The 25625-nt window shown below is 44.9% G+C and overlaps 1 protein-coding gene and 1 pseudogene across 1 annotated transcript in view; both read right to left on the bottom strand.

Moving 5' to 3' along the window:
* LOC126252234 (homeobox protein engrailed-1-like) overlaps positions 1 to 25625 on the bottom strand; it is a 504649-nt gene that overhangs the window by 151354 nt on the left and 327670 nt on the right. The gene's annotated exons all lie outside the window — the stretch shown is intronic.
* LOC126254049 (5S ribosomal RNA) lies at positions 22396 to 22513 on the bottom strand (annotated as a pseudogene).

Genomic DNA, 25625 nt, shown 5'->3' with positions numbered 1-25625 from the left:
CCAGCCTGCCCCGTTGGCGGTTCCGACGGTCTCTCACGTAAACCCGACCGCAGCTCGTATGCCGAGTGTCCGTATAATCTTTCCCCGTCTCCCGTTTGTGGAATTCAGGCTGGAATGCGTCGGAGATGGTGCGCGATAGCAAAGATGACTCCACTTCTACACTGATGGGCGATGCGATTTTCATACCCTCTGTTTACTTCATCTTTAGTCACTGGTGCCGTCAGCACCTCTTCGTAACTGCAATCCAAATCGGATACTTCCAGCATATCTGCTGTAGCTCTGTGTAGCACTAAATCCCCCATCTTCTACTGTACGTAGGCTGTTCAGGTTTTTATGTTGGTAACGTCACGCAGCACTGTGTATGAAAATCACTGGCTGTGCTGTGTACAGTCTGTGGCTGATTGGCGTTGTTGGAATGTTCGCTATTGTAGTGTTGGGCAGTTGGATGTGAACAGGGCAGTAGTTCGAGTAACGAAAATTTTTGTGAGGTAAGTGATTCATGAAAGGTATAGGTTAATGTTAGTCAGGGCCATTCTTTTGTAGAGATTATTGAAAGTCAGATTGTGTTGGGCTAAAAATATTGTGTATCAGTTTAGTGATGATCAGAATACGTAAAGAGAGAAATGTCTGGGTCCGTTCAGTTTTGCTCAGTTCTTTGAAAATCAAATAACGTAGAGGTTTATCAGCACAGTATTTCATTAATTTTTCTAAGGGGACGTTTCATATGGAAGATTCTCTCTACAGTTACGCGCTAGCAATAAACAATAGCTACACTAGTTACACAAACTACAAGAAAAAATCAGAAGATTCCAGTGAGGTATCCTCGGCTAAGGGTCGACATATGAAACCTCCCCTTAAAAAAATTTATGGATTACTGTGCTGGTAAACCCCTTACGTTATTTGATTTTCAAACAGCTGAGCAAAACTGAACGTGTTCAGACATTTTTCTCTTTACCTATTCTGATCATCAATAAACTGACACATAATATTTTTAGCGCAACGCATGGTGGCTATGTAAGTAGGCTGTTTAGGTTTTTATGTTGGTAACGCCACGTAGCGCTCTGTATGAAAATCACTGACTGTACTGTGTGCAGTCTGTGGCTGGTTTGCATTGTTGGAATATTTGCTATTGTAGTGTTGGGCGGTTGGATGTGAACAGCGCGTGGCTTTGCGCAGTTGGAGGTGAGCCGCCAGCAGTGGTGGATGTGGGAAGAGGTTATTGTTAGTCACGGCCATTCTTTTGTAGGGATTATTGAAAGTCAGATTGCGTTGCGCTAAAAATATTGTGTGTCAGTTTAGTGATGATCAGAATAAGTAAAGAGAGAAATGACTGAGTACGTTCACTTTTGCTCAGCTGTTTGAAAATCAAATAATGTAAGGGGTTTACCAGCACAGTAATTCATTAATTTTTCTAAAGGGAGGTTTCACTATTGCATTTCAACCATAAGACTACGGAACAAACAGCCATGTAATCTGTATCTTACTCAAAACCACTCTACATTCAAGAGAAGATTCAAGCTTTACCGGTTATGATCGACGTAGTTTCCCTCTCTGCATTATCCTAGCTGTTTTCCATCTCGCCAACAGAGAGCCAGTAACCCTGTCACATTGTAAAGTGTTCATCCTTTCCTCATCCTTTCCATTTCTGTTTTCTTCCTGATATATCACCTGCTAATCTTATCCTATTTTTCTTACTCTTCCTCTCTCCACTCAATTTCATCCCCACATTAATTCCTTCTGTACGGCTGCCCGAGTTTTCTGTTAGACGTCATTTCTCACATACGACGAGAATGTAGTTAGTAAATTCCATAACATTAAGTTAATAAGACTTATATTTCTTTAATTCAGTACTTTTTTCTTCTTCTCAAATGGGCCAACGAGGGACTAGATGCAAATTCAGTTCCTTATTCGTTGTTCACGTCCTACCTTCCAGTGATCTTTCATTTGTTCACTATGCTTTTTCTTCCTGCCTTCTGACCACTTCATACCAGTTTCTTTCGTTCTTCGACCTGGGTGTCCTTCCATATTCAATACATTTATAAACCCTTATCTTTCAGTTGTTTCTTCGGCTTTTACATTATTTTTTCTAAATCACTTTTTACTTCATTGATACAAGATGTATTAACTGCTCATCCAACAGATATCTGAAGATCATTTTGGTTAATCCACTGTCTTGCATTACATAAAAATGTTCAAACAACTTCTGATAAGTTAGCAATGTTTCGATAAATTGCATCACTACTGCGTAATTTCCAATCCCCCATAGTTTTTCCTACGCCTAATATTATCCTAACGATTCAACTTTCTAGTATTTCTAATTTATCTAAACTATAGTATAATGCTAGAAGTTCGCTTGCATATAGACTTTTTGGCTTCACTACTGTACTGCAGTGCCCAGTTTTGCATTTGTAGACAGGCACATTTTGTAGTAAAACTATTTGATTATACCACATACCTTTCCCATTTTATGTATCCCTTCGTCTATAGCAGCTTTGTTCAAGCCATTTTCTTGGATCACATCCCCAAGATACTTAAATTTCTTAACCTTCTCAGTTTGGGCAATACCTGTTTTCAGTAGCTCATTATTATTATTATTATTATTATTGTGCCCTTTTGTGTAAAAAATTTTACCACAGTTGTGGCACCGCCGGTAAGTGCATATGTCACAACTGCGATAAAAAACAGGCGAGTACATACTTCGTACAACTTAGAAGAAAGACCCCAATAACTATTACATTATGTAGCCAAGGGAGAAGAACTTAAAATCAGAATAACAGATTTATTAAATAATCAATCTTTACTTCATGGAGATAGTGAATGAATTAGTTGGTGTGTATAATGCTTATGTATTGTCAAGAGCGCTGTTAAAATACACTACTTTGAACTGTCGTTGTAACACGTTAAGATGTAGCCTTCACCTGTGTTGATAACAGACGCTTTGTAATGGCCAGATTATAAAACGCAAAGGCCAAAGAACTTAAAAGAAAAGGAAAGCGATTGCTTCTGCATAGCCTTCCACCATCTGCCAAATACCGGCGATAATAGATGTACATTTTTTTCAGCACCATTATTCCAACCGGCTACACTCGACGCTGACCTTAACTATCTCTGTTACGGAAGTAAATAGCAAAACTGATTACTAGTTACAACATGTTTCTTGCAAAAGCAAGACTAGTTTTTCAAAGCACTTCACATTATAATTAACTCTTGAGGAGGAGATTGTGTTAGACAGTTATCACATCATACAGAATAACAAAATACAAGCAACAGAGGTAAAAAAATACGCCATTGATTTCGGCCGCGCTTCCATTCTTCAAGATGCATGAGCGCTCCTAAAAATCTCAAAACCGTTCTCGCACGGATTCGGCATCAGCTAATTCCCGTTTCTCTTGTATCTTACCTATGGGCAGCTGGGAGAACAAACGAAGCGTGACATTACAAAGCGACCCACAATGGCGGTTTGACGCTGAGGAACGCGGAGTGCCGCTCTCATTTTTGCAGCCGTCGCTGGCGGCTAGTACGGTTTTGCGATGAGGACTTTCACTCAGTTTGTGCAACGTGCCATTTAGCTCTAAGTCGTCACGATAAGACATTCACCGCTGATCGAGGAAAACAGCTAGTTTCGTTCCTTTAAATATACGGGAACTGAGCCATTATACGATATATTACGGTAGGAGGCAGCCTATAGTAAGACGGGGAGTATCGGATCTTATGTGTGTGCCAGATTAACAATGGGTTGAAACTGATCATCATAGGTAGGCTTTTAGACTAATATCCACATCTGTTTAGTCGAATGCCAGACCGATCGTAAGTAATAAGCAGTTAAAACGGAAAAAAGCACAGAATGGAAATGCAGTCATAACATTATCACCACTGTGCACAGCAAGAGTCAATGCGGCCTGGTGGAATTTCGGGTACGTGGCGTAGTAAGGAAAGTATGTATATAAAAGGAGCAGTGGGGAACCGCTTGCTTTTATTCGAATGCTGGCTCGCAAGTGTGTTTGAGCCCTTGGTTGCGGAGATGGGTAGTAAAAGTGACTCGTTAAATACAGTGATTTGCAAAACTTAGACGGCCGGTGTGGCCGAGCGGTTCTAGGCGCTTCAGTCTGGAACCGCCCGACCGCTACGCTCTGCAAAGTGCTCCCACGCTGATCATAAGGTTGGTGAGGAATTCTTGTGATCGGATTTTCGATTTCCTCACCATCGCGGTTGACAACTGCTGGATGTTGTTGGCCCTTGTGAGCGTGCTGCAATACGTTTCTCTAACGCATCCCACACGTCCTCGATGGGGCTTAAGTCGGCGGAACGGGTAGGCTAGTCCATTCGACGAGTAGCCTGTAGTTCCAAGAACTCCTCGACCTGCGCTGTCCAAAGTCCAATATCAGCCAAAAAATAGGAATTAGGACCGAACGTACACCTGAAAAGATGCACACGGAAAAGGAATACGGTATCACAATAACGTTGACCGGTACGTCGACATAAAACTTGTCTGGGTATGGTACCACGTCATAATGCATAAAACTACTGCTGCTGGAGATAAACCAACGTTTCGGCCACGGCTGCAGTGGTCGTCTTCTGGGTGTACTGGTGATGCAGACCAGTAGACCAAGAAGGAGGCCGCTGCAACAGTGGCCGAAACGTTGGTTTTCCTCCAGCAGCAGTAGTTTTATACATTCTGGCGCGTTACCATATACAGAAAACTTTTATGTCGACTAACTTTGGCCGCGGAAGCCAACGCAATTATGTTGAGCAGTGTGTGAACTGTGTTCAAAAATCTGGAGGTCAGTACGCCCATGCAGCATTATACTTCACCACACCATAACTCTGGACGTACTCTCATATGGCCAGATGTGGAACACTTAACACAGCCAAGGACATAGTCAGACATGATCGTTTTGGTGTTCTCGGTGTTAACGTGTTTGGTACACTGTTTACGTAACTGTTATACAGGATGTTTCAAAAGCACATTACAACTTTGAAAATTCACATAAATTAATTCATAGTACCTACAGAGGTGATGTAGTGTCGATTTGTAGGGAAATACATCAAGTTTTGTTTCGCGTGGTTCGCTAGTGCGGAATCGCACCATAAGGAGCGCTAGCGATAGTTGCGCTAAAGATGGCTGCCTTCCCTCCTAGTAGGCCCACAGTTTATGAGTGGCATAAATGTTTCGTAGAAACAGTGCTCGGTAAGACATGGGAAATCATGAGGTCGTCCAAACACATCTGACGACGTCGTTGAGCAAGTGAGACAACGTTTTGTGAACAGCTCTACGATATCGAACCGGCTATCTTCTCGCGAACTGGAAATCCCACATACGACTGCTTTGTGTGTGTTGAGAAACCGTTTGCATTTGAAACAGTACAGATTGACGATCGTACAAGCAATAAAAGACAGTGATGAAATTGCTCTCAAGAACTTCTGTAAGGATACGTTAAATCGATTACATGAGGATAAACATTTCTTGGACAAAATATTCTTTTCTGACGAGTCGACTTTTCACTGAACTGGAAGTGTTAACACACATAACTGTAGGATTTGGAGCAGTGAAAAACTTCATCAAATATTGCAATATGTTATTGATAGCCCTAAACTGAACGTTTTCTGTGCATTGAGCAAGAACAAAGTGTACGACCCCTTTTTTACTGTGAGAGAACCAGCAACGAGATAATGTACCTGGATGTGTTACAACAATTTTTGATACCACAGATCGATGAGGATGACCAAAAACGAAATGTTTACTTCATGCAAGATGGTGCACCACCCCACTACCTGCCTGACGTCCAAGATTTTCTCGGTGACCGCTTTCCAGGTCAATGGTTCAAAATGACTCTGAGCACTATGGGACTCAACTTCTATGGTCATTAGTCCCCTAGAACTTAGAACTACTTAAACCTAACTAACCTAAGGACATCACACACATCCATGCCCGAGGCAGGATTCGAACCTGCGACCGTAGCAGTCGCACGGTTCCGGACTGCGCGCCTAGAACCGCGAGACCACCGCGGCCGGCCCAGGTCAATGGATTGGCCGTGATGCAACAGTTGCACAGCCCCCACGTTCCCCAGACCTAACACCATTCGATTTTTTTAGGGGGATTCATCAAGGATATCGTTTTCGTACCTCCTGTGCCGGCTTCTCTAACTGAATTTAGAGCAAGAATTTAAGTCGCCACTGAGCGAGTTACACGTGCAATGCTACAGCGACTTTGGGAAGAAATTGACTTCCGATGGGAAGCGTGGCGGATAACCAACGAAAGCCACATACAACATCTTTAGTTTAAGGTGAAAAACCTTGATGTCTTTCCCTACAAAATAACACTAAACCCAGCTCTATACCTTCTTTCAATAAATTTATATGAAGTTTTAAAGTTTTTAAGTCCTTTTTTAACCACTCTGTATTTTAAACACACAGCACGACTTGTTCTGAAAGCATTGCTCGTTCCATCATCAGAAGGCAGCTCCAGTTGTTAATTTAAGTACGTTTCTCCTTGAAAGTCAATGACGTCGAAATACTTAGTGTTTAATAGTATCATTTTCACTGCAGAATGGAAACATATCTACAATCAAAGATATAATCTACAAACACTCTAGATATTCCGACATCGTAGGAGCAATATAACTGAGATAAACTTCAGAACTGTCAACTGATGACGCAGAAAGTCTATTAAAAAATAATGAACATTTAGTGACTGGCTATGTTGTGGTTTTATTTCAATGTAGATTACTTCGTTGACAGCACAGAAGTAACAGCGTGTCACAGACAGAGAAAGCGACCTTCCCAAATTTATATCATCAGCTGGAACTGCATGACAATGTAGTGCTCTAATTGAATTAACTACACGTAAAAAGTGTCGTGCTGAAAGCGTCGACTTCGTCAGTGGCTGTAACCTGCCGCGGCTGCCGCCTACGTGCAGAGTTTCCCAGCAATTGTGAGCCCCGCCCCGGTCTGCCGGGCCGGCCTACATCGGTAGCCGGTGCGGTGCGGCCCACAGTGACATCAGACGAGATCAAAGAGACCGCCGCCGTTTATTTGCATAGGCGGCCACGTGCTGGCGGGGGCGCTGTTGCTCTGTTTAGAGCGCTAGCGCTCCCTGCCGCCTCCGCCTCGCCTCGCCGCGCCCGCCGCCTGGAACTCTTACACAGATCCGACTACTGCCCTGCGCGCTCTTACTCCCAGTTCAACTGGGCAAACAGTGATCGAGGTCGTTAAGTTAGGAGCCGCTGCCTCCACCACGCCAGAGTGTAAACTAACAATACGAGAATGCTTATTGTTCAGCTAGTCCCGCCGACATTGCAGCCATTAGAAGAGGAGGCTTTGCTACTGTGACTACATTTACGTCTGCAAATACCTGATGTATCGCAGTTAAAAGCCAAAACTGACGCAGTTGAAAGTACTCGACAGTAGAAATAACCTTATTAATGACATCTTGGATATTCGGGAATCCAGCCGGATGTTCGCGTCGTTCTCGCACGATATTTCAACAGCGTGCCTCGCTGTCTTCTTCAGGTGCTACCTGAGACTGGTCCTTGGGTCGATCGAGTCCAGTATTTACACCTGGGAGATGGCTTTCCTCCCAGGCATAAATACTGGACTCGATCGACCCAAGGACCAGTCTCAGGCAGCACCTGAAGAAGACAGCGAGGCACGCTGTTGAAATATCGTGCGAGAACGACGCGAACATCCGGCTGGATTCCCGAATATCCAAGATGTCAACAGATCGCCGGGAAAGCATGAAGAATTAAACCTTATTATTGTTCAGATGATCCCGCTGACACTGCAGCCATTACAATTACTCTGCCGGAAAAAATATAGTACATCTGGAAGGACGATTTCGATTTTGATCTAATGACGACGTATGCCACCTGGGGGTAGCACATGTACTGATAGTAGTTTCAACGACGTCCGCCAACAGAGAGCATAGAGGTACAGAGCATGTTTACTCTTCACTAGGGAATGCTCACAACCAGAAGGCACCGTGTGGTGCAAACATGTGAAGCAAGCAGGCAACTATGCCACGGAAAAGCACTCGTGCTACCTACGCCAAATGAAGGATTTTCAAAAGGATCAAAATGTGGCCTTCCGAGTGGCGGGATGGTCCTTGCGGAGAATGACCACACAAGTTGGACTGCTGCGTCAGGTCTGTAACGAGGTTGGAATCGGTGGTCACGTGAATATTATCACACCCTTAGACGAGTCTGGACGTCCATACAGCAACACCCTATACCACTACTAGCCATTTCTTTTCCTGTTCCACCCGCGAATAGAGCTCCTTAACTTTAAATGTATGTTGTCTTTCTGCAGCCAGCTTCAAATGTAGGTTCCCGAAACTTTCTCAATAGTGGTTCTCAAAAAGAACTTCGCCTTCCTACCGGGAATTTCCATTTGAGTTTCCGAAGCATCTCCGTAACAATGGCGTATTGTTCGAACCTCAAAAAGGTGCGGCATTACTGAGCCATCTGTTGGATATTACAGATGAAATTTTAAACCTCTCCGTAGTGTCATTTAAAGCGACAGCATATGACACTGTTAATTTTTATCTGTCCGTCGGATGGACAGGTTAACCTGTGCGGATCCCTTGGGACTATTCGGCAGTAGGCTATCTGCAGGCACCGGGATTCATCCTCTCCCTTCTCTCATTCTCAGACAACATAAAATTGACACCACACTATACACGCATACATTACACTCTCTTACACTCTATCGACAAATTTAAAAACTACTCTCACACACCGTGTGAACAGGGTCTACTGTGAGCCGAGGACGGAAACCGTTTCTTTTTAGGTCGCCGAACAACTAGGGGGCTCCCAGCCAATGCCGAACAACTCATACTTTTCTTACGATTTTATTTTTATTCTGGAAAAGTGCAACTGATTCCTTTAGAGACCTACGTTATCACTGCTCTTTCCAAGAATATTCAAGGAATGTAGCTGTCAATAAACTGTCTCGTTTATCTTCCGGCCTTATAACACCCACAATGGCCTTTTCGTGGTAACTTTATTGTCTTTAGTCCACTTTCCATTCTCTGAGATAGCAGAACTGTGAGTATATGTCGTGGCGTGGCCTCTCACGTACCACGCACTGGTACGCCACCCGACCTAAAGGTCAAGGATCTGCGGCCGCAGCCAACGGCTCTGGAACACGCAGAGTGAAGTCCGCGCCGCGGAGCGATTTCTGTAGAGGAAGAAAAGTATGTGGCTCATCGCACGGTAAGAACTACCTGTCGCACTGTCCTCCTGAAAGAGGATGAAAAATACGTGGTACAGAATCTGGAAAGCCACCCTACTGCTATACACCGTTAAGTCTTGCGGGAAGAAAACGTACATTTTTAAGATCGCTGTATTTCTCGCATCACTTTTCTTGAAAGCATTATTGTAAGTATTGTAAGAAGAAACAATGTGAGCAGATCACAGTTCGGCCGCATAACTATAACGGGAAGAACAGGAAACAGATGAATAACACTGTGATATCCTATCAGAGTATACGATGAGCGTCAAAAACTTGTTGAGCCATTCTATCACAATTTCGTTGTGATCAAAGGCATACTTCTTCAGTATGACCCTCGTTCGTCAAAAGATCAGATAGAGTCTAGCGTCCAGTCCACAGCAAGGACTTTAAAGATGCAGTACGCCCTTGAATCTATCCACAGTTTGAAAGAAAATCGGTCGTGACCTTGTTTTAAGGCACCACTCCAACATAGGCCTGATGTGATTGAGGAAAATAAAACCTAAATCAGGATGGGTGCAATATGAGGTGGAACCAATACATTCTAAATAACTTCACGAAGTCTTAACCGCTGCACCACCCACGTCACTCGTTAAGTATACTTTAATGAACAATCAACAAATAACGAAATAAAAACAGTGAGTTAGTAATATCTAGTTTTCATAACTAGGGAATAGTACTCAGCACGAGTTAATATGGTGAGAAACCGTTTTAGGACTGCTGTAGATGGGCACATGTGAGATGCGAGATTTTTATTGTTTATGAATGAAGACTGACATTAACAAAGAGCGGCTTCGATTCTTTAATATTAGTCTTAAATTAGTAGTTGCAGCCGCGACTGACACTTCACGAGCGTTACTAAAAAAATGGTTAAACTAGCTGTCTCATAGTAATTTTAGTGCCGTTCGTCGGTTCTCTGCCAGAAGCAAGTGCGCTGTTCACAGGGGACAGGCAAAATACTGTAAACACCTGTACTTACTTGGGAATGGTTTATTAATAAGAGGTTAGACCACTATTTGCCCGTAATACAGCTGCGATTCTGCTTGGAATACTGGCATATAATAATTGTACAGTCTCCAGTGGAATGTTATGCCACTCTTCTAACTCCTGAAGTGACGAGGGAAGCGGAAATCTACTTCGGAGTCTGCGCTCCAATACGCCCACAAGGGTTCGATTATGTTCAAGCCCGGGGGCTGTGCCGGCCAGGGTAAACGCTGCAGTTCAGCTCCATGCTTCTCATACCACGAACGTACTGTCCTGTCTGTGTGAATGGGTCCATTATTGTCCTGAAATATGGCATCATTGTTGGGGAACAACATTTGAATCATGGGGTGCACCTTATCACCAAAAATGTTCACATAATCGTTGGCTGTAATACGGCCTTTGAGAGTAGTGATGGGACCAGCAGAATAGCATTATATGGCTGCCCACACCATCATACTTCCACCTCCATGCTTAACCGTTGAAAACAAGCAATCAGGATTGCAGGCTTCTTTTGGCGTTCTCCAGACATAAACCCGGTCCGATGTTGGAAATAACGAAAACGTTGACTTGTCGGACCATATGTCGTGTTTTAACTGATCCTGACACCAGGTTTCACGCTTCTTTGCGTTGGTCGTCGGCACTAATGGTTTCGGTATAGCAGATCGTCCCTGAATTTCGCTTTAAGAAGTTCTCAGCGGACAGTGCGCGATAGACACGGGGTCTCGAAGATGGCTGTCGAGCTCTGCAGTCACTTTAGCCGTCGTAGTTTTGTGTTTTGACACAATTTGTATAAGCGAACGACGATCTCTGTCATTTAGTTTTGGTTTGCGCCCACTATTACCTTTGCATGATAATGTCTTTCCCTATTTTGTGTAGGCTGTCATGACTGTTGAAACAGTTGCTTTTGAAACAGTCAATACCTTGGCTGTCTTGGTTACTGATGCTCCAGTTAATCGGGCCCCCGCAGTCTGCCCTCTTTTGAACTCTGTTAGGTCTTTAATTTTACGTCGACCTCGGCCTCTGAATGCAAATACTTAGTGTGCACTACTTGTAAACAACCAACACTGATACCTAATCCGTACTGAACACGCACATTCCAGCGCGAGCCGGCCGATGTGACCGAGCGGTTCTAGGCGCTTCAGTCTTGAACCGCGCGACCACTACGGTCGCAGGTTCGAATCCTGCCTCGAGCATGGATATGTGTAATGTCCTTAGGTTAGTTAGGTTTAAGTAGTTCTAAGTTCTAGGGGACTGATGACCTCAGATGTTAAGTCCCATAGTGCTCAGAGCCATTTGAACCAGTCCAGCGCGACACGTGCCTTACCTGCGTTGTTGACCGTCAAACACAACCATCCCATTAGTACCACTGCTCACATTATTTTACCAATCACCTGTATCTCTCGTTACCTCACCTACGTTGTGATACTGTTCATCATATCAGTAACGCAGCGTCTGAAGATTAGAACAGAAATCACTGTTAAACAATGGCCAATATAATTGGCCAATATAATAACTGAATGATAATGTAACACAGATGGTTGTATTTTCGTTTCACTGGCGGGAATGTGTCCGAAAAAACTGACTCATAATATTACATTGTCCACCCATACAATCACAGCTAATTTATAAGTCGATGATTTGCGATACACCCGTGCATGTAGCTTTCTGTCGTCTCATATTCGGCAGCTTCAACTTAAACATTTCATATTTTGTAACGATTGCCTAGAATTCGTACTGTATCGAAGCAGAAAAATTATAGTTTTCGGATAATTGCTGCAAAAAGAAGCCCATATTCCTTGTTTATGAAACTAATTTAGGTCGCCAGTGTCTCGATTGAATTGATGCCGTCCTCTATCTGTTACTGTCTTGTACTAGCGTTTATCTTTACGTAGCTACCACACCCGGCATGTACGGTAATGAGTTCAACACAATCCTATCTTTGCCCATCTCTACAATTTTTCATCGCTACTACCATCATGTGACAAGTTACCAATTCTTATTTGTTGAAGCAAACAATACGCCAACCAATCTCTTCTACTCTTTCCCATTCTATACGTTTTACGCGTTTAAATTCCTTGCTGACGTAACCCAAAATTGTTTAGTTAAAAGGGAAATGAACTGACTTTGCTAAATGGCAACTTGGTTGCACAGATGGTTGCTTTTTAAAACTTCATTATCAATACGATAAGGCCATTTTCAAACAACTGAACTAAAGCAAGTCCCACAGCAGCTAAAGTAAAAACCAAAAAGAATACGTACATAGACATTTTGAGGAATCGTGGAGTTTCAGAGAAATATACTCAAGTTACCAAAACTAGTTTTCATCTGTTTACTAGATGGATAAATACAAATGGTTCAAATGGCTCTGAGCACTATGGGACTCAACTGCTGAGGTCATTAGTCCCCTAGAACTTAGAACTAGTTAAACCTAACTAACCTAAGGACATCACAAACATCCATGCCCGAGGCAGGATTCGAACCTGCGACCGTAGCGGTCTTGCGGTTCCAGACTGCAGCGCCTTTAACCGCACGGCCACTTCGGCCGGCTGGATAAATACACAAATGCCACCACAACTGTTGGAGGAAATATTCTCTGTAACGAGTCACAAGATGGTAAGGCATCTGGATATGAAACCACATAACGAACATCGTTCTTCAACATGTAAAAGTCTGAAAGTTTCTGGCAGATTAAAACTGTGAGCCGAACCGGGACTTAAACTCACGACCTTTGCCTCTGGCAGACAAGTGCACAACCAACTGAGCTACCCTACAGCGAAACTTATATCCGGTTCTCAATGCTTTACTTCCGCAATACCTCATTTCCTATCTTCAGACCCCACGAAAGTTCTCTTGCCTAATTCGAAGGACTAGCCCTCCTGGGAGATAGGATAGTGGAGACATGGCTTTGCCACGGCCTGGAGCATTGTTTCCAGAATAAAATTTTCTGTCTGCAGCGTAGTATGCGCTGATACTACACTTCCCGTCAGCGAACATTCCGCTGCAGGGTAAAAATTTCATTCTGGAAACAGACTTCCAGGTCGTGGCGAAGCCATGTCTCCGCAATATCCTTTGTTCCAGGAGTGTTAGTCCTGTAAATTAGGCAGGAAGTTTGGAAGGTAAGCGATGAGATACTGGCGAAAGTAAAGCTGTGAGGATGAGTCGTGAGTCGTGTTCGGGTAGCTCAGAAAGTCAGGTGCCCCGGGTTCGAGTACTGGTCAAGCACGTAGTATTATCTATCAGGAAGTTTCATATCGGTGCACACTCTGCTGCAGAGTAAAAATTTCAGTGTAATCTAAAAATTTGTTGGTAGAGTTCGGGTAAACTTTGTACGTAGTGTAATGGGAATACGTTCTCTCTCAGATATCTAATATTGGTTTGCGATAAGTGGGTAGGTGTAATAATACTCACTTGTAGTTTACGGTAAACTTAGTTTTTTGGGGAGGAGGGAGGAACCACAGCTCACAGCTATGACGGGGAATCTCCACCTCGGTGAGGCGCGCAGGAGAGGTCAACTGCGGGTCGGGGCGGGCCGCAGATGCAGCCGCGGCGGTTTGGGTGGTTCGCATGGTGGGTGACCACGTTTCCCACGCGGCGGCGACGAAGCGCTAAATTTACGGTTCCGGGAACTCCGTGAGGACGGCTTCCGGCGAGGCCGCTGCCCCCGGCACGCGCCCGCTCTTCTCTTCCGCGGGTGTGCCCGGGTCTGGCTGCAACAGCCAACAGACACCACACGTGGCCAAGCTTCCAGTCCGCAACCGTCTGGCTTCTGCAGCCGCTGATGGAGCCTCACGTTTTGAGTAGCAACGGCGGAAGGCGCAGAGTCGGTAAAAGAAGAACCTGGCAGTTGCAGTGGGCTTGGCGTGGCTGCTTCGCGCATCTACCTCAATGATCACGTATACGTCTTTATGGCGGCTCCTCAGTGTTGGCGCAGCTCCATAGGCGACAAATATTTCCACCTGCAGCCGTTTGCGGTTCAGTTGAAAGCTGACAACAGTAATGCCGATTCTACTGTACGGCTGTTGCAGATCGTTATGTGCCTTTCAGAGCAACCAGTACTCCACGAGACTCAAAGTATCGTGTCCTTATTGCCTGTGAAGTTTCATTACTCGCACGTTTTTTTCCTCCATGCAGTTCGTTCCCGACTTGGCCCGAGTCGGCAGTTTTTGTGCTCCTCCAATTCGTTGTCCTTAGTGAATTCGGAGTAACGAAAACGGCTTAGGATTCTCCGTAGTTCTCCAGTTCCTTCTTTCCACATGGTGCGATTTTCACCGTACGGCAAATCGCCCGCTTTCGATAGGACACAGCGTTGGACGGGTGTTTTGACAAGGCTAGGGCAAATGGCTGGGAGACAGCTGCTGCCGTCCAGTGACCGTATGTGTCGTCGTGACTTGCCACTGCACAGGCCGGTAGCCGCGCGGCAGAATTGGTACATATGCCAGCAGCGTGGTCGATTCCGCGTTATTAAGAGTGCTCGGATACTTTCCAGAAGGTAGTATACATAACAACGGCCCATAACATTTTTCCATAGTCTCTGAAATATTCCTGTGCAAAGTGTTTGCTTCCTTCACCAACGGTTTTATCACAAAATAATTATGAAGATTCAGAAAATTCATACTAATCACATATGTTCAAAAAACTTTACAAAAAATATGCTAGAATAGGGACCTCCCAATAATAGAATGAAGGTTTCTGTTCTTCAGTACCAACACAACGGTATAATTCTTAATGTCGCTTCTTATCGCCCTCACAGCACCGTTTCGAAGGTTTCTCTCGAAATGACACAAAAGAGTACTGGCATTACTACGATGATTACATAGCTATAGTTTGCATAGCTCAAAGAAATTCTAAATTTATGTCAAAACTGTGTGAGACTGTATCTTTTATGTACTTTATCTGAAATCAGCACGTAAAAATACGCCAGAAAACTATTTATCGTTTCTTTATTGAACAGTTTCACATAGATTCGTTCCTTTGAATATGATAGGTGTTGTGTCCATTTGTTGATAAAGATGCCATGCTTTAACTTACACTGGAATATTATCTGTTCGTGTACTTACTATAACGATGTGTCTACATCCAATGAATAATTTACAGTATTCCATTTGTCAGCAAGAGTTTAAATGAATCGGTATTCATTAAATTTTTCGACAATAAATGGCGCAGAATAAAATTAACAAATAAGTTTACCTGTTTAGCAACCGAAGGAACTATCTCCGTTACTGTAACAAGTTATCCTATGCTCTACGCTAACCGAGCAGTGCTCTTACGTCAAGCTGATACAATGCGTTTTTCGCCCATTTAATCGCTTCGGGAAGTGAATATGTCCAGGGCGTCAAAGTAGTTGCGAAAGACAGAGCGTATCAGAAAGAATATCCGCTTAAAAAAAATGGTTCAAATGGCACTATGCCATTGACACCATAACACAAACAGCTGCGTTTGGAGTGGTGCCGTGCCGGCCGAAGTGGCCGTGCGGTTAAAGGCGCTGCAGTCTGGAACCGCAAGACCGCTACGGTCGCAGGTTCGAATCCTGCCTCGGGCATGGGTGTTTGTGATGTCCTTAGGTTAGTTCGGTTTAACTAGTTCTAAGTTCTAGGGGACTAATGACCTCAGCAGTTGAGTCCCATAGTGCTCAGAGCCATTTGAACCATTTGAGTGGTGCCGTGACCAGGAAGCATGGACTGGTGATGAGTGGTGTTTCTGTAGTGCCGTGGATGAACATCTTCGGCTACTGCTACAGCGACTTGAGAATAAGGTTCATTTTTCAAATGTTTTGGAGAGGCCCAGCGGTGTCACTAAATCACTAATGTCGTCATGGAGTGGGGATCCATCGAGTATGACTTAGATCGCGGATGGTAATGACAGAGGGTGACAGCACAAAGGTACGTCACGGACGTCCTTCGTTCTCATCTGTTGCCCCTCATGCGATAGTATCGAGGTGTCATTTTTCAGCAGGACAATGCTCGTACTCACGTGCCCTATGAACTCCATGAGTGATGTTGGGTTCTCAAATGGTTCAAATGGCTCTGAGCACTATGGGACGCAACTGCTGAGGTCATTAGTCCCCTAGAACTTAGAACTAGTTAAACCTAACTAACCTAAGGACATCACAAACATCCATGCCCGAGGCAGGATTCGAACCTGCGACCGTAGCGGTCTTGCGGTTCCAGACTGCAGCGCCTTTAACCGCACGGCCACTTCGGCCGGCCTTGGGTTCTCCCGTGTCCCCAATAGAACATGTGTGGGATCAGCTCAGACGTTAAGTATGTCCCAGTGCCAGTAACAAGGATATGAAGGACCAATTACAATTGTAGTGGGGAGGTCAAACGTCATTATGACACGTTTTCCAACCGAATCAGTGCATACACCGAGGCCAGAGGGAGTGGGACGTAATACTGATAAGTGGTCTAATAATGGTCATACTGGATTTTGTAGTCCGTAGCTCGTGGTCGTGCGGTAGCGTTCTTGCTTCCCACGCCCGGGTTCCCGGGTTCGATCCCTGCCGGGGTCAGGGATTTTCTCTGCCTCGTGATGACTGTGTGTTGTTTTAGGTTAGTTAGGTTTAAGTAGTTCTAAGTTCTAGGGGACTGATGACCATAGATGTTAAGTCCCATAGTGCTCGGAGCCATTTGTACCATTTGAACTGGATTTTGTAACCACTGAGATAACATTGTGTACTCTCTCATCCTGTGGAGTTCATTTCGTTTCCATATTCCAGTTTGGTGTTCGTCTTTTTTTGTCATTTAATGCGTTTGACTTGAAATGTCTGTCGCCTTAACAAAGAGTGAGTGCAGCCAATCCAGCGCGTGTGAAACATGAGTCGAGTGCTTTACCGCATCTCATCTCGCGGCATGCCGCTTCGCAGCCACGCGTCGGCTGTGCGCAGCGGGAGCGTCAGCGTCTGGCTACGAGAGTGTTCTCCACGCACAGAGGCCGGCCTCTTCACGGCTGGCGAGCACTCAATTAAAATACCTGTAGCGCCTGCCGCGCCGCCGTGTCCCTGCCCGCGCTAGCGAGCCATCCGACGACGACGCTCCACGCGTGGGCGCTCCGGCCAACGAGCTTCGCGAACGCGCTTCGCGCCAACGTCGTCTCTGCAAATGGTCCCAAACTACAAGCGTATAGTGCTCGCGATCCGCTAGCGACCGTTCGGGAAGCAGCATATAAATCAACAATTTCTGAAAAGCTACACTTACTTCCCTCAGTGCGAGATGTTGCTTAATCGTAGTTAGCCGATGACTCCCCGGCAGTGGTGTGGCTGTTCCGATTCCGCATGGTGGCAGCGTACGATTTCTGATCGCTACTTCGAACGAAGGTGTGTCCCCATCAAACTGCATCTACATGATTATTCTGTAATTTACATTTAAGTGCCTGGCAGTGAGAACATGAGACCTGGGATCAGTTCTGCTGAGGAAACTAGTGCTTCGTGTGGTACCTGTGCTAGGAGACTGATCTGGAGCATTACTCTGCAGCGCCACTGTGACAGTGGTCGATGGCGCCGACGGCTTATTATGCCAGAGCTCTCAGGGGGCGACTTCACGAGTTTTAGTTTGTTAATCTGATGAGCCAGGATTACAAGTAAGCGGGTTATAGACTTTTAATAGCAATATACGGTCAGATCGAAGTTAAGAGCGTCGGGCTGGTCTAGCACTTGGCTGGGTGACCATCTAGTCTGCCGAGCGCTGTTGGCAATGGGGGTGCACTCAGCCCTTGGCAGGCAAACTGAGGAGCTACCTGATTGAGAAACAACACTCAAGTTGAACAACACTACTGCGCTGTTGTGGTCGTTAAACTCCCACTGAGGATTGAAACCCCAAGCAGTTTAAATACCCGCCGATGTCTGTTTACGAAGTTACATGTGCTGATAACGCCGTCTCAGACGAATACACGGCATCTTCGTGTTCTTCACAGTGAACGATCTACATCTACTGCTTTTCACGCACCTTATATACACTACCAGGCCTGTTAACAACACTCGACGAACAACGCTAATGCACTGTGGTGGCCGTTATACCTCCCACAGAGAACTGCATCACAAAGCATTTTACATATCCACCGATGGAGTGTGAATGTGTACGAAGCTACACTGACATCTGACCAAGTCATCTGGGCGCTTCACTTTTTTTTATCAAGCAGCGTATAATGAACATCCCGGTACGAGTTTTAGAAATAAAAGATAATGAAGCATCACGAAGGTTGCAAGTGAAGTGGTTGCAAGTGAAGTGCATGCGAAATGCCCTAAAGCGTATAGACACCGGCGGTGAAAGCCTACATTGCATGATTAGTTACAGAACCGCTCGCTCAACTATCAGGAGTAGTGGATGAAAAGCGTGAAAAGAAAGACTGAGCAATTCATCGACTGTACTCCGTTACACACACATAATGCATATGCACAATAGTTCATAGTTTTGTCTGGGACGAATTGTTCCAAAATTAGTTTCATTCCAATTCCGAGAGAGGTTTTCGGAAGAATGCTCTTGGTTGTTAAGCAAACGGTTGAATCAGTAATCCTCTTCCAAATATTCCCAATTGTGACTATTTTTTCCCCATTACCAGCCCGCTTGGTATCAATTAGAGATGTATACAAATCGCTTTTAACGTGTCCGTGCTTGACTGTTAGCCAGGCAGGCAAGATGCTTTACTCCCAACCAAGCCAAATTGTGCCGAACCCAAGCAGCTAAAGAAATCTTGGTTGGCTGCCCGCCCTTCTGTTGTGCTACGTAACGCAGCAGTTTATTCTGTGTGTTTTCATTACAGTATTATGAGTAGGGATTGGAAGTTGGTGAAAAATATTTTTTCACGCAAGTATCACAAGACAAGGCTCAACAAAATAAATATTCATTCTGGGTCATTACAGGCTAGAAAATCGTGGATTTTACTTGTCTCTTTTTCCTTTTAAGAATACTTCGGGCTAATTTATTTATTTCCATACTAATAGTTTTCCCTGCGACTTCGCCCTCTTTTGACTAGTACTGGCTACTCTCAATTTGAACCAATATCAGGTCACCTCCAATAAATGCTTTCTGTAGTAAGCAGAACCGTCTCTAAAAGTCGAAGAAATAGCCTGAAGACGTCTGTTATACTGCGACGCCAACTAAAGTAAGGTTTTGGAAGTCTAGTTTCTGTAACTTTAGTGTGTTTCGGCCAAATACGAACCCTGTTTTCTTTTGAGTCATCAGTCTTTTGACTGGGATGCGGCACGCCAAGAATTCCCCTCCTGTGCCAACCTTTTCAGCCCAGTAATATGAATTTTAATTACTTTTTCCAGGATCTTTATTGCGGGTTCAGTAAATTCATTCTAAGTGACAAAAATAGTTCATTTTAAATTCCTCAAATGTATTGTAGAAAATACGAAGCTCGTTTTCAGTATTATGTTCATCTAAGAAGAACATGTTTCGTTTATACTAAGCTTTATTCACACGACATTCCTTTCCAGAAGAATGTGGTTTTTAAGATCCACTGGACCATATTTTTTTTCTGTTTAATTGTGTGTTTGCCCTCAATTTAGAAAGCCTGTACACTGCTGAATGGCTTCAGATCCTTATCATGTACTTCCACATTGTTGTCAGCCAGTAAGTCTTTGTCCTCTTTCAAAATATTTGTGGAGTGAGGAAACTGCTGGACAATTTACAAGCACGTCGTAACATACTCGAAGTTCTCGAAAGAGTGTTTAGCAACTTTTCCACAATTTTCTTAGCGAGACACCTACCGAGTTATTTGAAGCTGCCTCAGAAACACACGAACACTATCCCTGCCGGACTTGGGCTCTGTTTCGTTCCTGGTATATATTCCCTGATTCTTAATTTATCCTGAATCTTCTTTAAGTTTAGTTTATTCCTCTTCCTGCTCCCACAGTAATGATAAATGGGCTGCAGTGGAACAACCTACGCAAACATACACTCGGCAAGTCACGCTGGACTGACAGTCCAAGCTGTTGTTAGTTGTGGCCGGATGAACGGGCACCGCAGCTTGTGGTCCAATGGTTAGCGTTGCTGCCTCTGGATCACGGGGTCCCGGGTTCGATTCCCGGCCGGAGTGGGGATTTTCTCTGCCCGGGACTGGGTGTTTGTGTTGTCGTCATCATTTCATCATTATCATCATTCGTGACAGTGGCTAGAATGGATTGTGTAAACAGTTGGACTGTGTAAAAATTGTGCCTCTGTACGGACGCTGATGACTGCGCAGTTGAGCGCCCCACAAACCAAACAACAAGGATGAATGGGGCCCGTGAAGCTTGCTAGGCTCGCGGAAAGCCAAGTTCTCCTTCTGTAGCCACGGCGCTGCTCTTGTGTCTCCATTGAGCCAGGTTTAACTGCTCTAATGGTTGCGGTGGAAACAGGGACAGGCGGCTGGAAGAGAAATTTGTAAACTCCTGGTATCAACTGAAAAGAACTGGACTCTTCAATCGGTCTGATCTTAAACAGACCGACCTACAAATCACGCTGTAGAATGAAAAAGCGCACAAAAAACAATTCTGCATCTGTCGTCAAAACACTAACTTGTCATTTCCGATTTAATCTTATTATACTCACGGGGCTTAGCTGGCCCCAAGGCAATAGTGAATCTAAGTAATAGCTCTCAGAGTTTGGTGCCTGAACGTCACCGGCCACTTTCCCGTGGAGACGTGACATTTTGGAGCAAAGCAGCGACACTCGTGTCCCTAGGGAGATGGTCGGCTGCTCGCGCGCTATTTATAAGTCCAGCCATGCCTAGCTGTCACTCGACGCGCTACAATATACGCGCTACGCGCCCGTCCCCGTCGCTCGCTCCGCGTATTTCACCTCCGAATCGGCCCCTGGGCGCCACCTATCTCCGTCCGCGAGCCGCTCTCGCATTGTTGTTTACTTGGTTGGCAGGCCGAAGACAGAGGGAATTTATCAAGCAATAAACACTTTAGCCTGAATTTTATGAGCAGCGGTGCCGGAATCCTTGTCCGACTATTCTCGTCTAATTATAATTGGCAGTGAGAGAAAAGCGGAAGAAGCGTTGATGCCTCGTCTAATTTGTTGAGTGCCGCATACTTATTTCAGAACGAACGTTGTAAATTTAGCCGCCGCGTTGTCCTCGCGTGTCACTTTCAGAAGTATTTACTACAAACGCTTCCATCATTCTTTCTCATCCAGCTTTAATGTCGTTGCTCTCAGCCGTGCAATAAGCGTCTGCAAGTCGGGAGTTTAATGCCACGCTGACAGCGGCGTCTTTAGGATTGAGCACACTGCTGTCGGAAGCCTCTGGCCGCTGTCCTGTGGTGTTCTCTCATTACAGCATTCTCAGCGAGTCATTTAGGTCGGCGGGTGGATTGAAAAACAAATCAGAACCACTTTCAGTAAACATAAAAGACTCGTCACGCTAGTTAGCTCGTAAACGAAGGTATATCAGGTACGCTGAAAGTTCGCACTCGCTGCTCTGTTTCGTGTTGTGCCTGGGTTAGCTTTCATCGTCTTCCCACGGAGTCCTGGAATTATGGCATGGAGGAAAGTGTTCGGTACGATCGTTGGTGTCAGAGATCCGAGCATATATCTTTCCTGTGATGCGGAAGGAATTTGGGCAATGTCAGTTCGAGTAATGTTGGTGGGTCAGTGACTTCAGCTGGGCAGATGGATTGGAACCAGCTACTCTCGGAGTCATGTTACATACTTAAGTGCTTTCTTAGAGAATTTTGACAAGCGCTAGTTCCTGTGACTCCTCACCAGGTCCTTTACAGACACGTTGACGTCGATCTGATGGCCACAAAGAGAAGTGAGACATCGCTGAACACCACAGAATGCCACTCATTGCTCCAGTTGACTCTTGCTCTGCACTCTGTAAGTATGTGTTTCCTGTCATTTGCATCCACATCTGCATCTATATCTATATCCACATCTATATGACTACTCTGCAATCAGGATTAAGTGCCCTGCAGACGGTTCATCGAACCAAGTTCAAGCTAGTTCTCTACCATTTCTAACAGCACGCGGGGAAAGCGAATACTCAAAGCTTTCTGTAGCAGCAGCAGCAGCAGCACTCCGTCTTGAGGCCGTAAGTGACCCATCGTGACCATCCGACTGCCGTGTCATCCTCAGCTGAGGATGCGGATAGGAGGGGCGTGTGGGCAGCACACCGCTCTCCCGGTCGTTATGGCCGTAGCCGCTAGTGTTCGGTCGAGTAGCTCATCAATTGGCATCACGAGGCTGAGTGAACCCCGAAAAATGGCAACAGCGCGTGGCGGCCCGGATGGTCACCCATCCAAGTGCCGACTACGCCCGACAGTGCTTAACCTCGGTGATCTGACGGGAACCGGTGTATTCACTGCGGCAAAGCCGTTGCCAAAGCTTTCGTGCAAGCTCTGATTTCTCTTGTCTTATTACAATGATCGTTTACCCCACCTACGTGGGTGCTAAAAACATATCAAATTCGGAGAAGGTTGGTGATTTAAATTTCGTGAAAAGATACTTCCTCAACGAATAATACCTTTGCTTTCATAATTGCGACACCAACTTGCGTATAATATCCCTGATACTCTCTCCCCTATTTCACAATAATACGAAAAGAACTGTCCTTCTTAGAACTTTTTCGATCTCCTCAGTCAGTCGTATTTGATACGATCTCACACAGCGCAGCAGTACTCCAGAAGAGACCGGACAAGCGTACTGTACACAGTCTCTTCAGCAGACCTGTTGCATCTCGTAAGCGTTATGCCAGTAAATCGTAGTCTTTGGGTAACTTTCCCCACAACATTATTTATGTGATCGTTCCAATTTAAGTTATTCATGATTACAATCCCTAAGTATTTAGTTGTGTTGACAGTCTTTGTATTTGCTTGATTTATCATATAGCCGAAATTTAGCTGATTTCTTTTAGTACTTATATGGATGACCTCACACTTTTCATTATTTAGAGTGAACTGCCACTTTTCGTACCATATTTATATCTTGTTTATATCGTTGTGTAATTGGTTTCGATCATCTCATGACTTTGCGAAACATTTAATGACAGTATTATCTGGAAACAATCTAAGAGGGCTGCTCGGGTTGCTTCCTAAATCGTTTATACTCGAGTATAAGAGGCGACCATAAAGTATCCGTTTGAGGGCGTTGCTACAGCGTATACGCAATGCAGCGCAACTCTGATGCGGGTGTATGATCACTGACATGTACACAAGCAATTATAATGTGGCATTAGTGTCTTTCCGACGAGCGTGCGGTAAATGCGAAAATATGAACTACGGTGACGTTATTACCAAATGCGTCCTAGCAGGACCAACGTGCTGTTATTCTTTCCTTGGTTGCCGAAGGAGAAACACCGGTAAACATCCATTCAAAAATAAAGGATGTGCACAGGGCATCACGTCTGTCGAAACCCACCGTTGTTGAGTGGTGCACTAAGTTCTATGCTGGTCCGATTCGACACAAGACGTCGTTCGATCTGGGAGACCAGCCTTATCCGTTACGCCAACGCAAGTGAAGGCGGGGGGGGGGGGGGGGGGGGCACTCGAGCAGTCGCCCTATAATCCTGGTCTCTCCCCATGCGATTATCATTCCTTCACTCCCTTTAAAAAAAAAGGCGTTGAAGGGTCGACGATTCCTGGCGAGTGAGGATGTACAGCAGGCAGTTACAGACTTCTTCACGCAGTACACGGTGTTTTACCAAACGGATATCTTCAACATTCATAGTATTTATCGACCTGGAAAAAGCGTTCGACAATGTAAAATGGTGCAAGATGCTCGAAATTCTGAGAAAAATAGGGGTCAGCTAAAGGTGGAGAGGGGTAATATACAGTACGTACAAGAGCTAAGAGGGAATAATAAGAGTGGACCACCAAGAACGAAGGGCTCGGATTAAAGAGGGTGTAAGACAGAGATGTAGTCTTTCGCCCCTACAGTTCAAGCTGTATAACGAAGAAGCAATCATGGAAATAAAATTTGGTGTCACCGCCAGACACCACACTTGCTAGGTGGTAGCCTTTAAATCGGCCGCGGTCCGCTAGTATACGCCGGACCCGCGTGTCGCCACTATCAGTGATTGCAGACCGAGCGCCGCCACACGGCAGGTCTAAAGAGGCGTCCTAGCACTCGGCCCAGTTGTACAGCCGACTTTGCTAGCGATGGTTCACTGACAAATTACGCTCTCAATTGCCGAGACGATAGTTAGCATAGCCTTCAGCTACGTCATTTGCTACGACCTAGCAAGGCGCCCTTATCAATTGCTATTTATCTTGTGATGCATGTAACGTCAGACCGATGTTCACCAATTATGGATTAAAGTTAAGTATTCCAGAAGCTACGTACTTTATTTGCTAGTCTCAAGACATTGTCCTGTTCCAGACCTCACGCCATCCTGCGTGAGCTTTAACGCGTCCCTTTCGGCTTCACCTCATAGTGGCTTGGCTGTCTTGCCAAGTCACAACATAAAAGAAAAGCTTAGGAGTGAAATTAAATGATACGATTCGCTATCGTGAGTGAAAGTGAAGAAGAATTACATGATCTGCTGAATGGAATAAACAATCTAATGAGTGCAGAATATGGACTGAGAGTAAATCGAAGACGACGAAAGTAATGAGAAGCAGCAGAAACGAGAACAGCGGGGAACTTAATTTCAGGATCGATGGTCAAGAAGTAGATGAAATTAAGGAATTCTGCTACCTAGGCAGTACAATAGCCAATGAAGGACGGAGTAAGAAGAATATCAAAAGCAGACTAGCACTGGCAGAAGGGGCATTCCTGGCCAAGAGGCGTCTACTAGTATCAAACATAGGCCTTAAATTGAGCAAGAAATTTCTGGGAATGTACATTTGAAGCCCAGCATTGTATGGTAGTGAAACTTTGACTGTGGGAAAATCGGAACAGAAGAGAATCGAAGCATTTGAAATGTGGTGATACAGACGAATGTTGAAAATTAGGTGGACTTATAAGGTAAGAAATGCGGAGGTTCTGCGCAGGATCGAAGAGGAAAGGAATATGTGGAAAACACTGATGAGGTGGAACAGGATGATAGGACATTTGTTACGACATGAGGGAATTACTTCCATGGTACTAGAGGGAGCTGTAGAGGACAAAAACTGTAGAGGAAGACAGAGACTGGAATACATCCAGCAAATAACTGAGAACGTGGGTTTCAAGTGCTTCTCTGACATGAAAAGGTTGGCACAGGAGAAGAATTCGTGACGGGCCGCTTCAAACTAGTCAGAAGACTGATGTCCCAAAACAAAAAAGTCTTCAACGTGGTGTGTCGGCGGGATTATTGCCTCAATGCTCTCGGTGATTTTAGCTGATTGGCACAAAGATTCTAGACCGTACGGCCTTAAAACGCGAATTTTTGATAGCGCCTCTTATAATGGAAGCTTTTGTTCTTCTTTCTGCCCATAGTACACTCATCATCTTCCGCAAACACACGATCTCGAAGTCATCGCTTTGGTTCTTTTAAATAGATTTCACGGTTCA

The sequence above is a fragment of the Schistocerca nitens genome, chromosome 4, assembly GCF_023898315.1.
Source record: "Schistocerca nitens isolate TAMUIC-IGC-003100 chromosome 4, iqSchNite1.1, whole genome shotgun sequence".
NCBI lineage: Eukaryota > Metazoa > Arthropoda > Insecta > Orthoptera > Acrididae > Schistocerca > Schistocerca nitens.
This window is presented reverse-complemented; position numbering and strand designations above follow the sequence as displayed.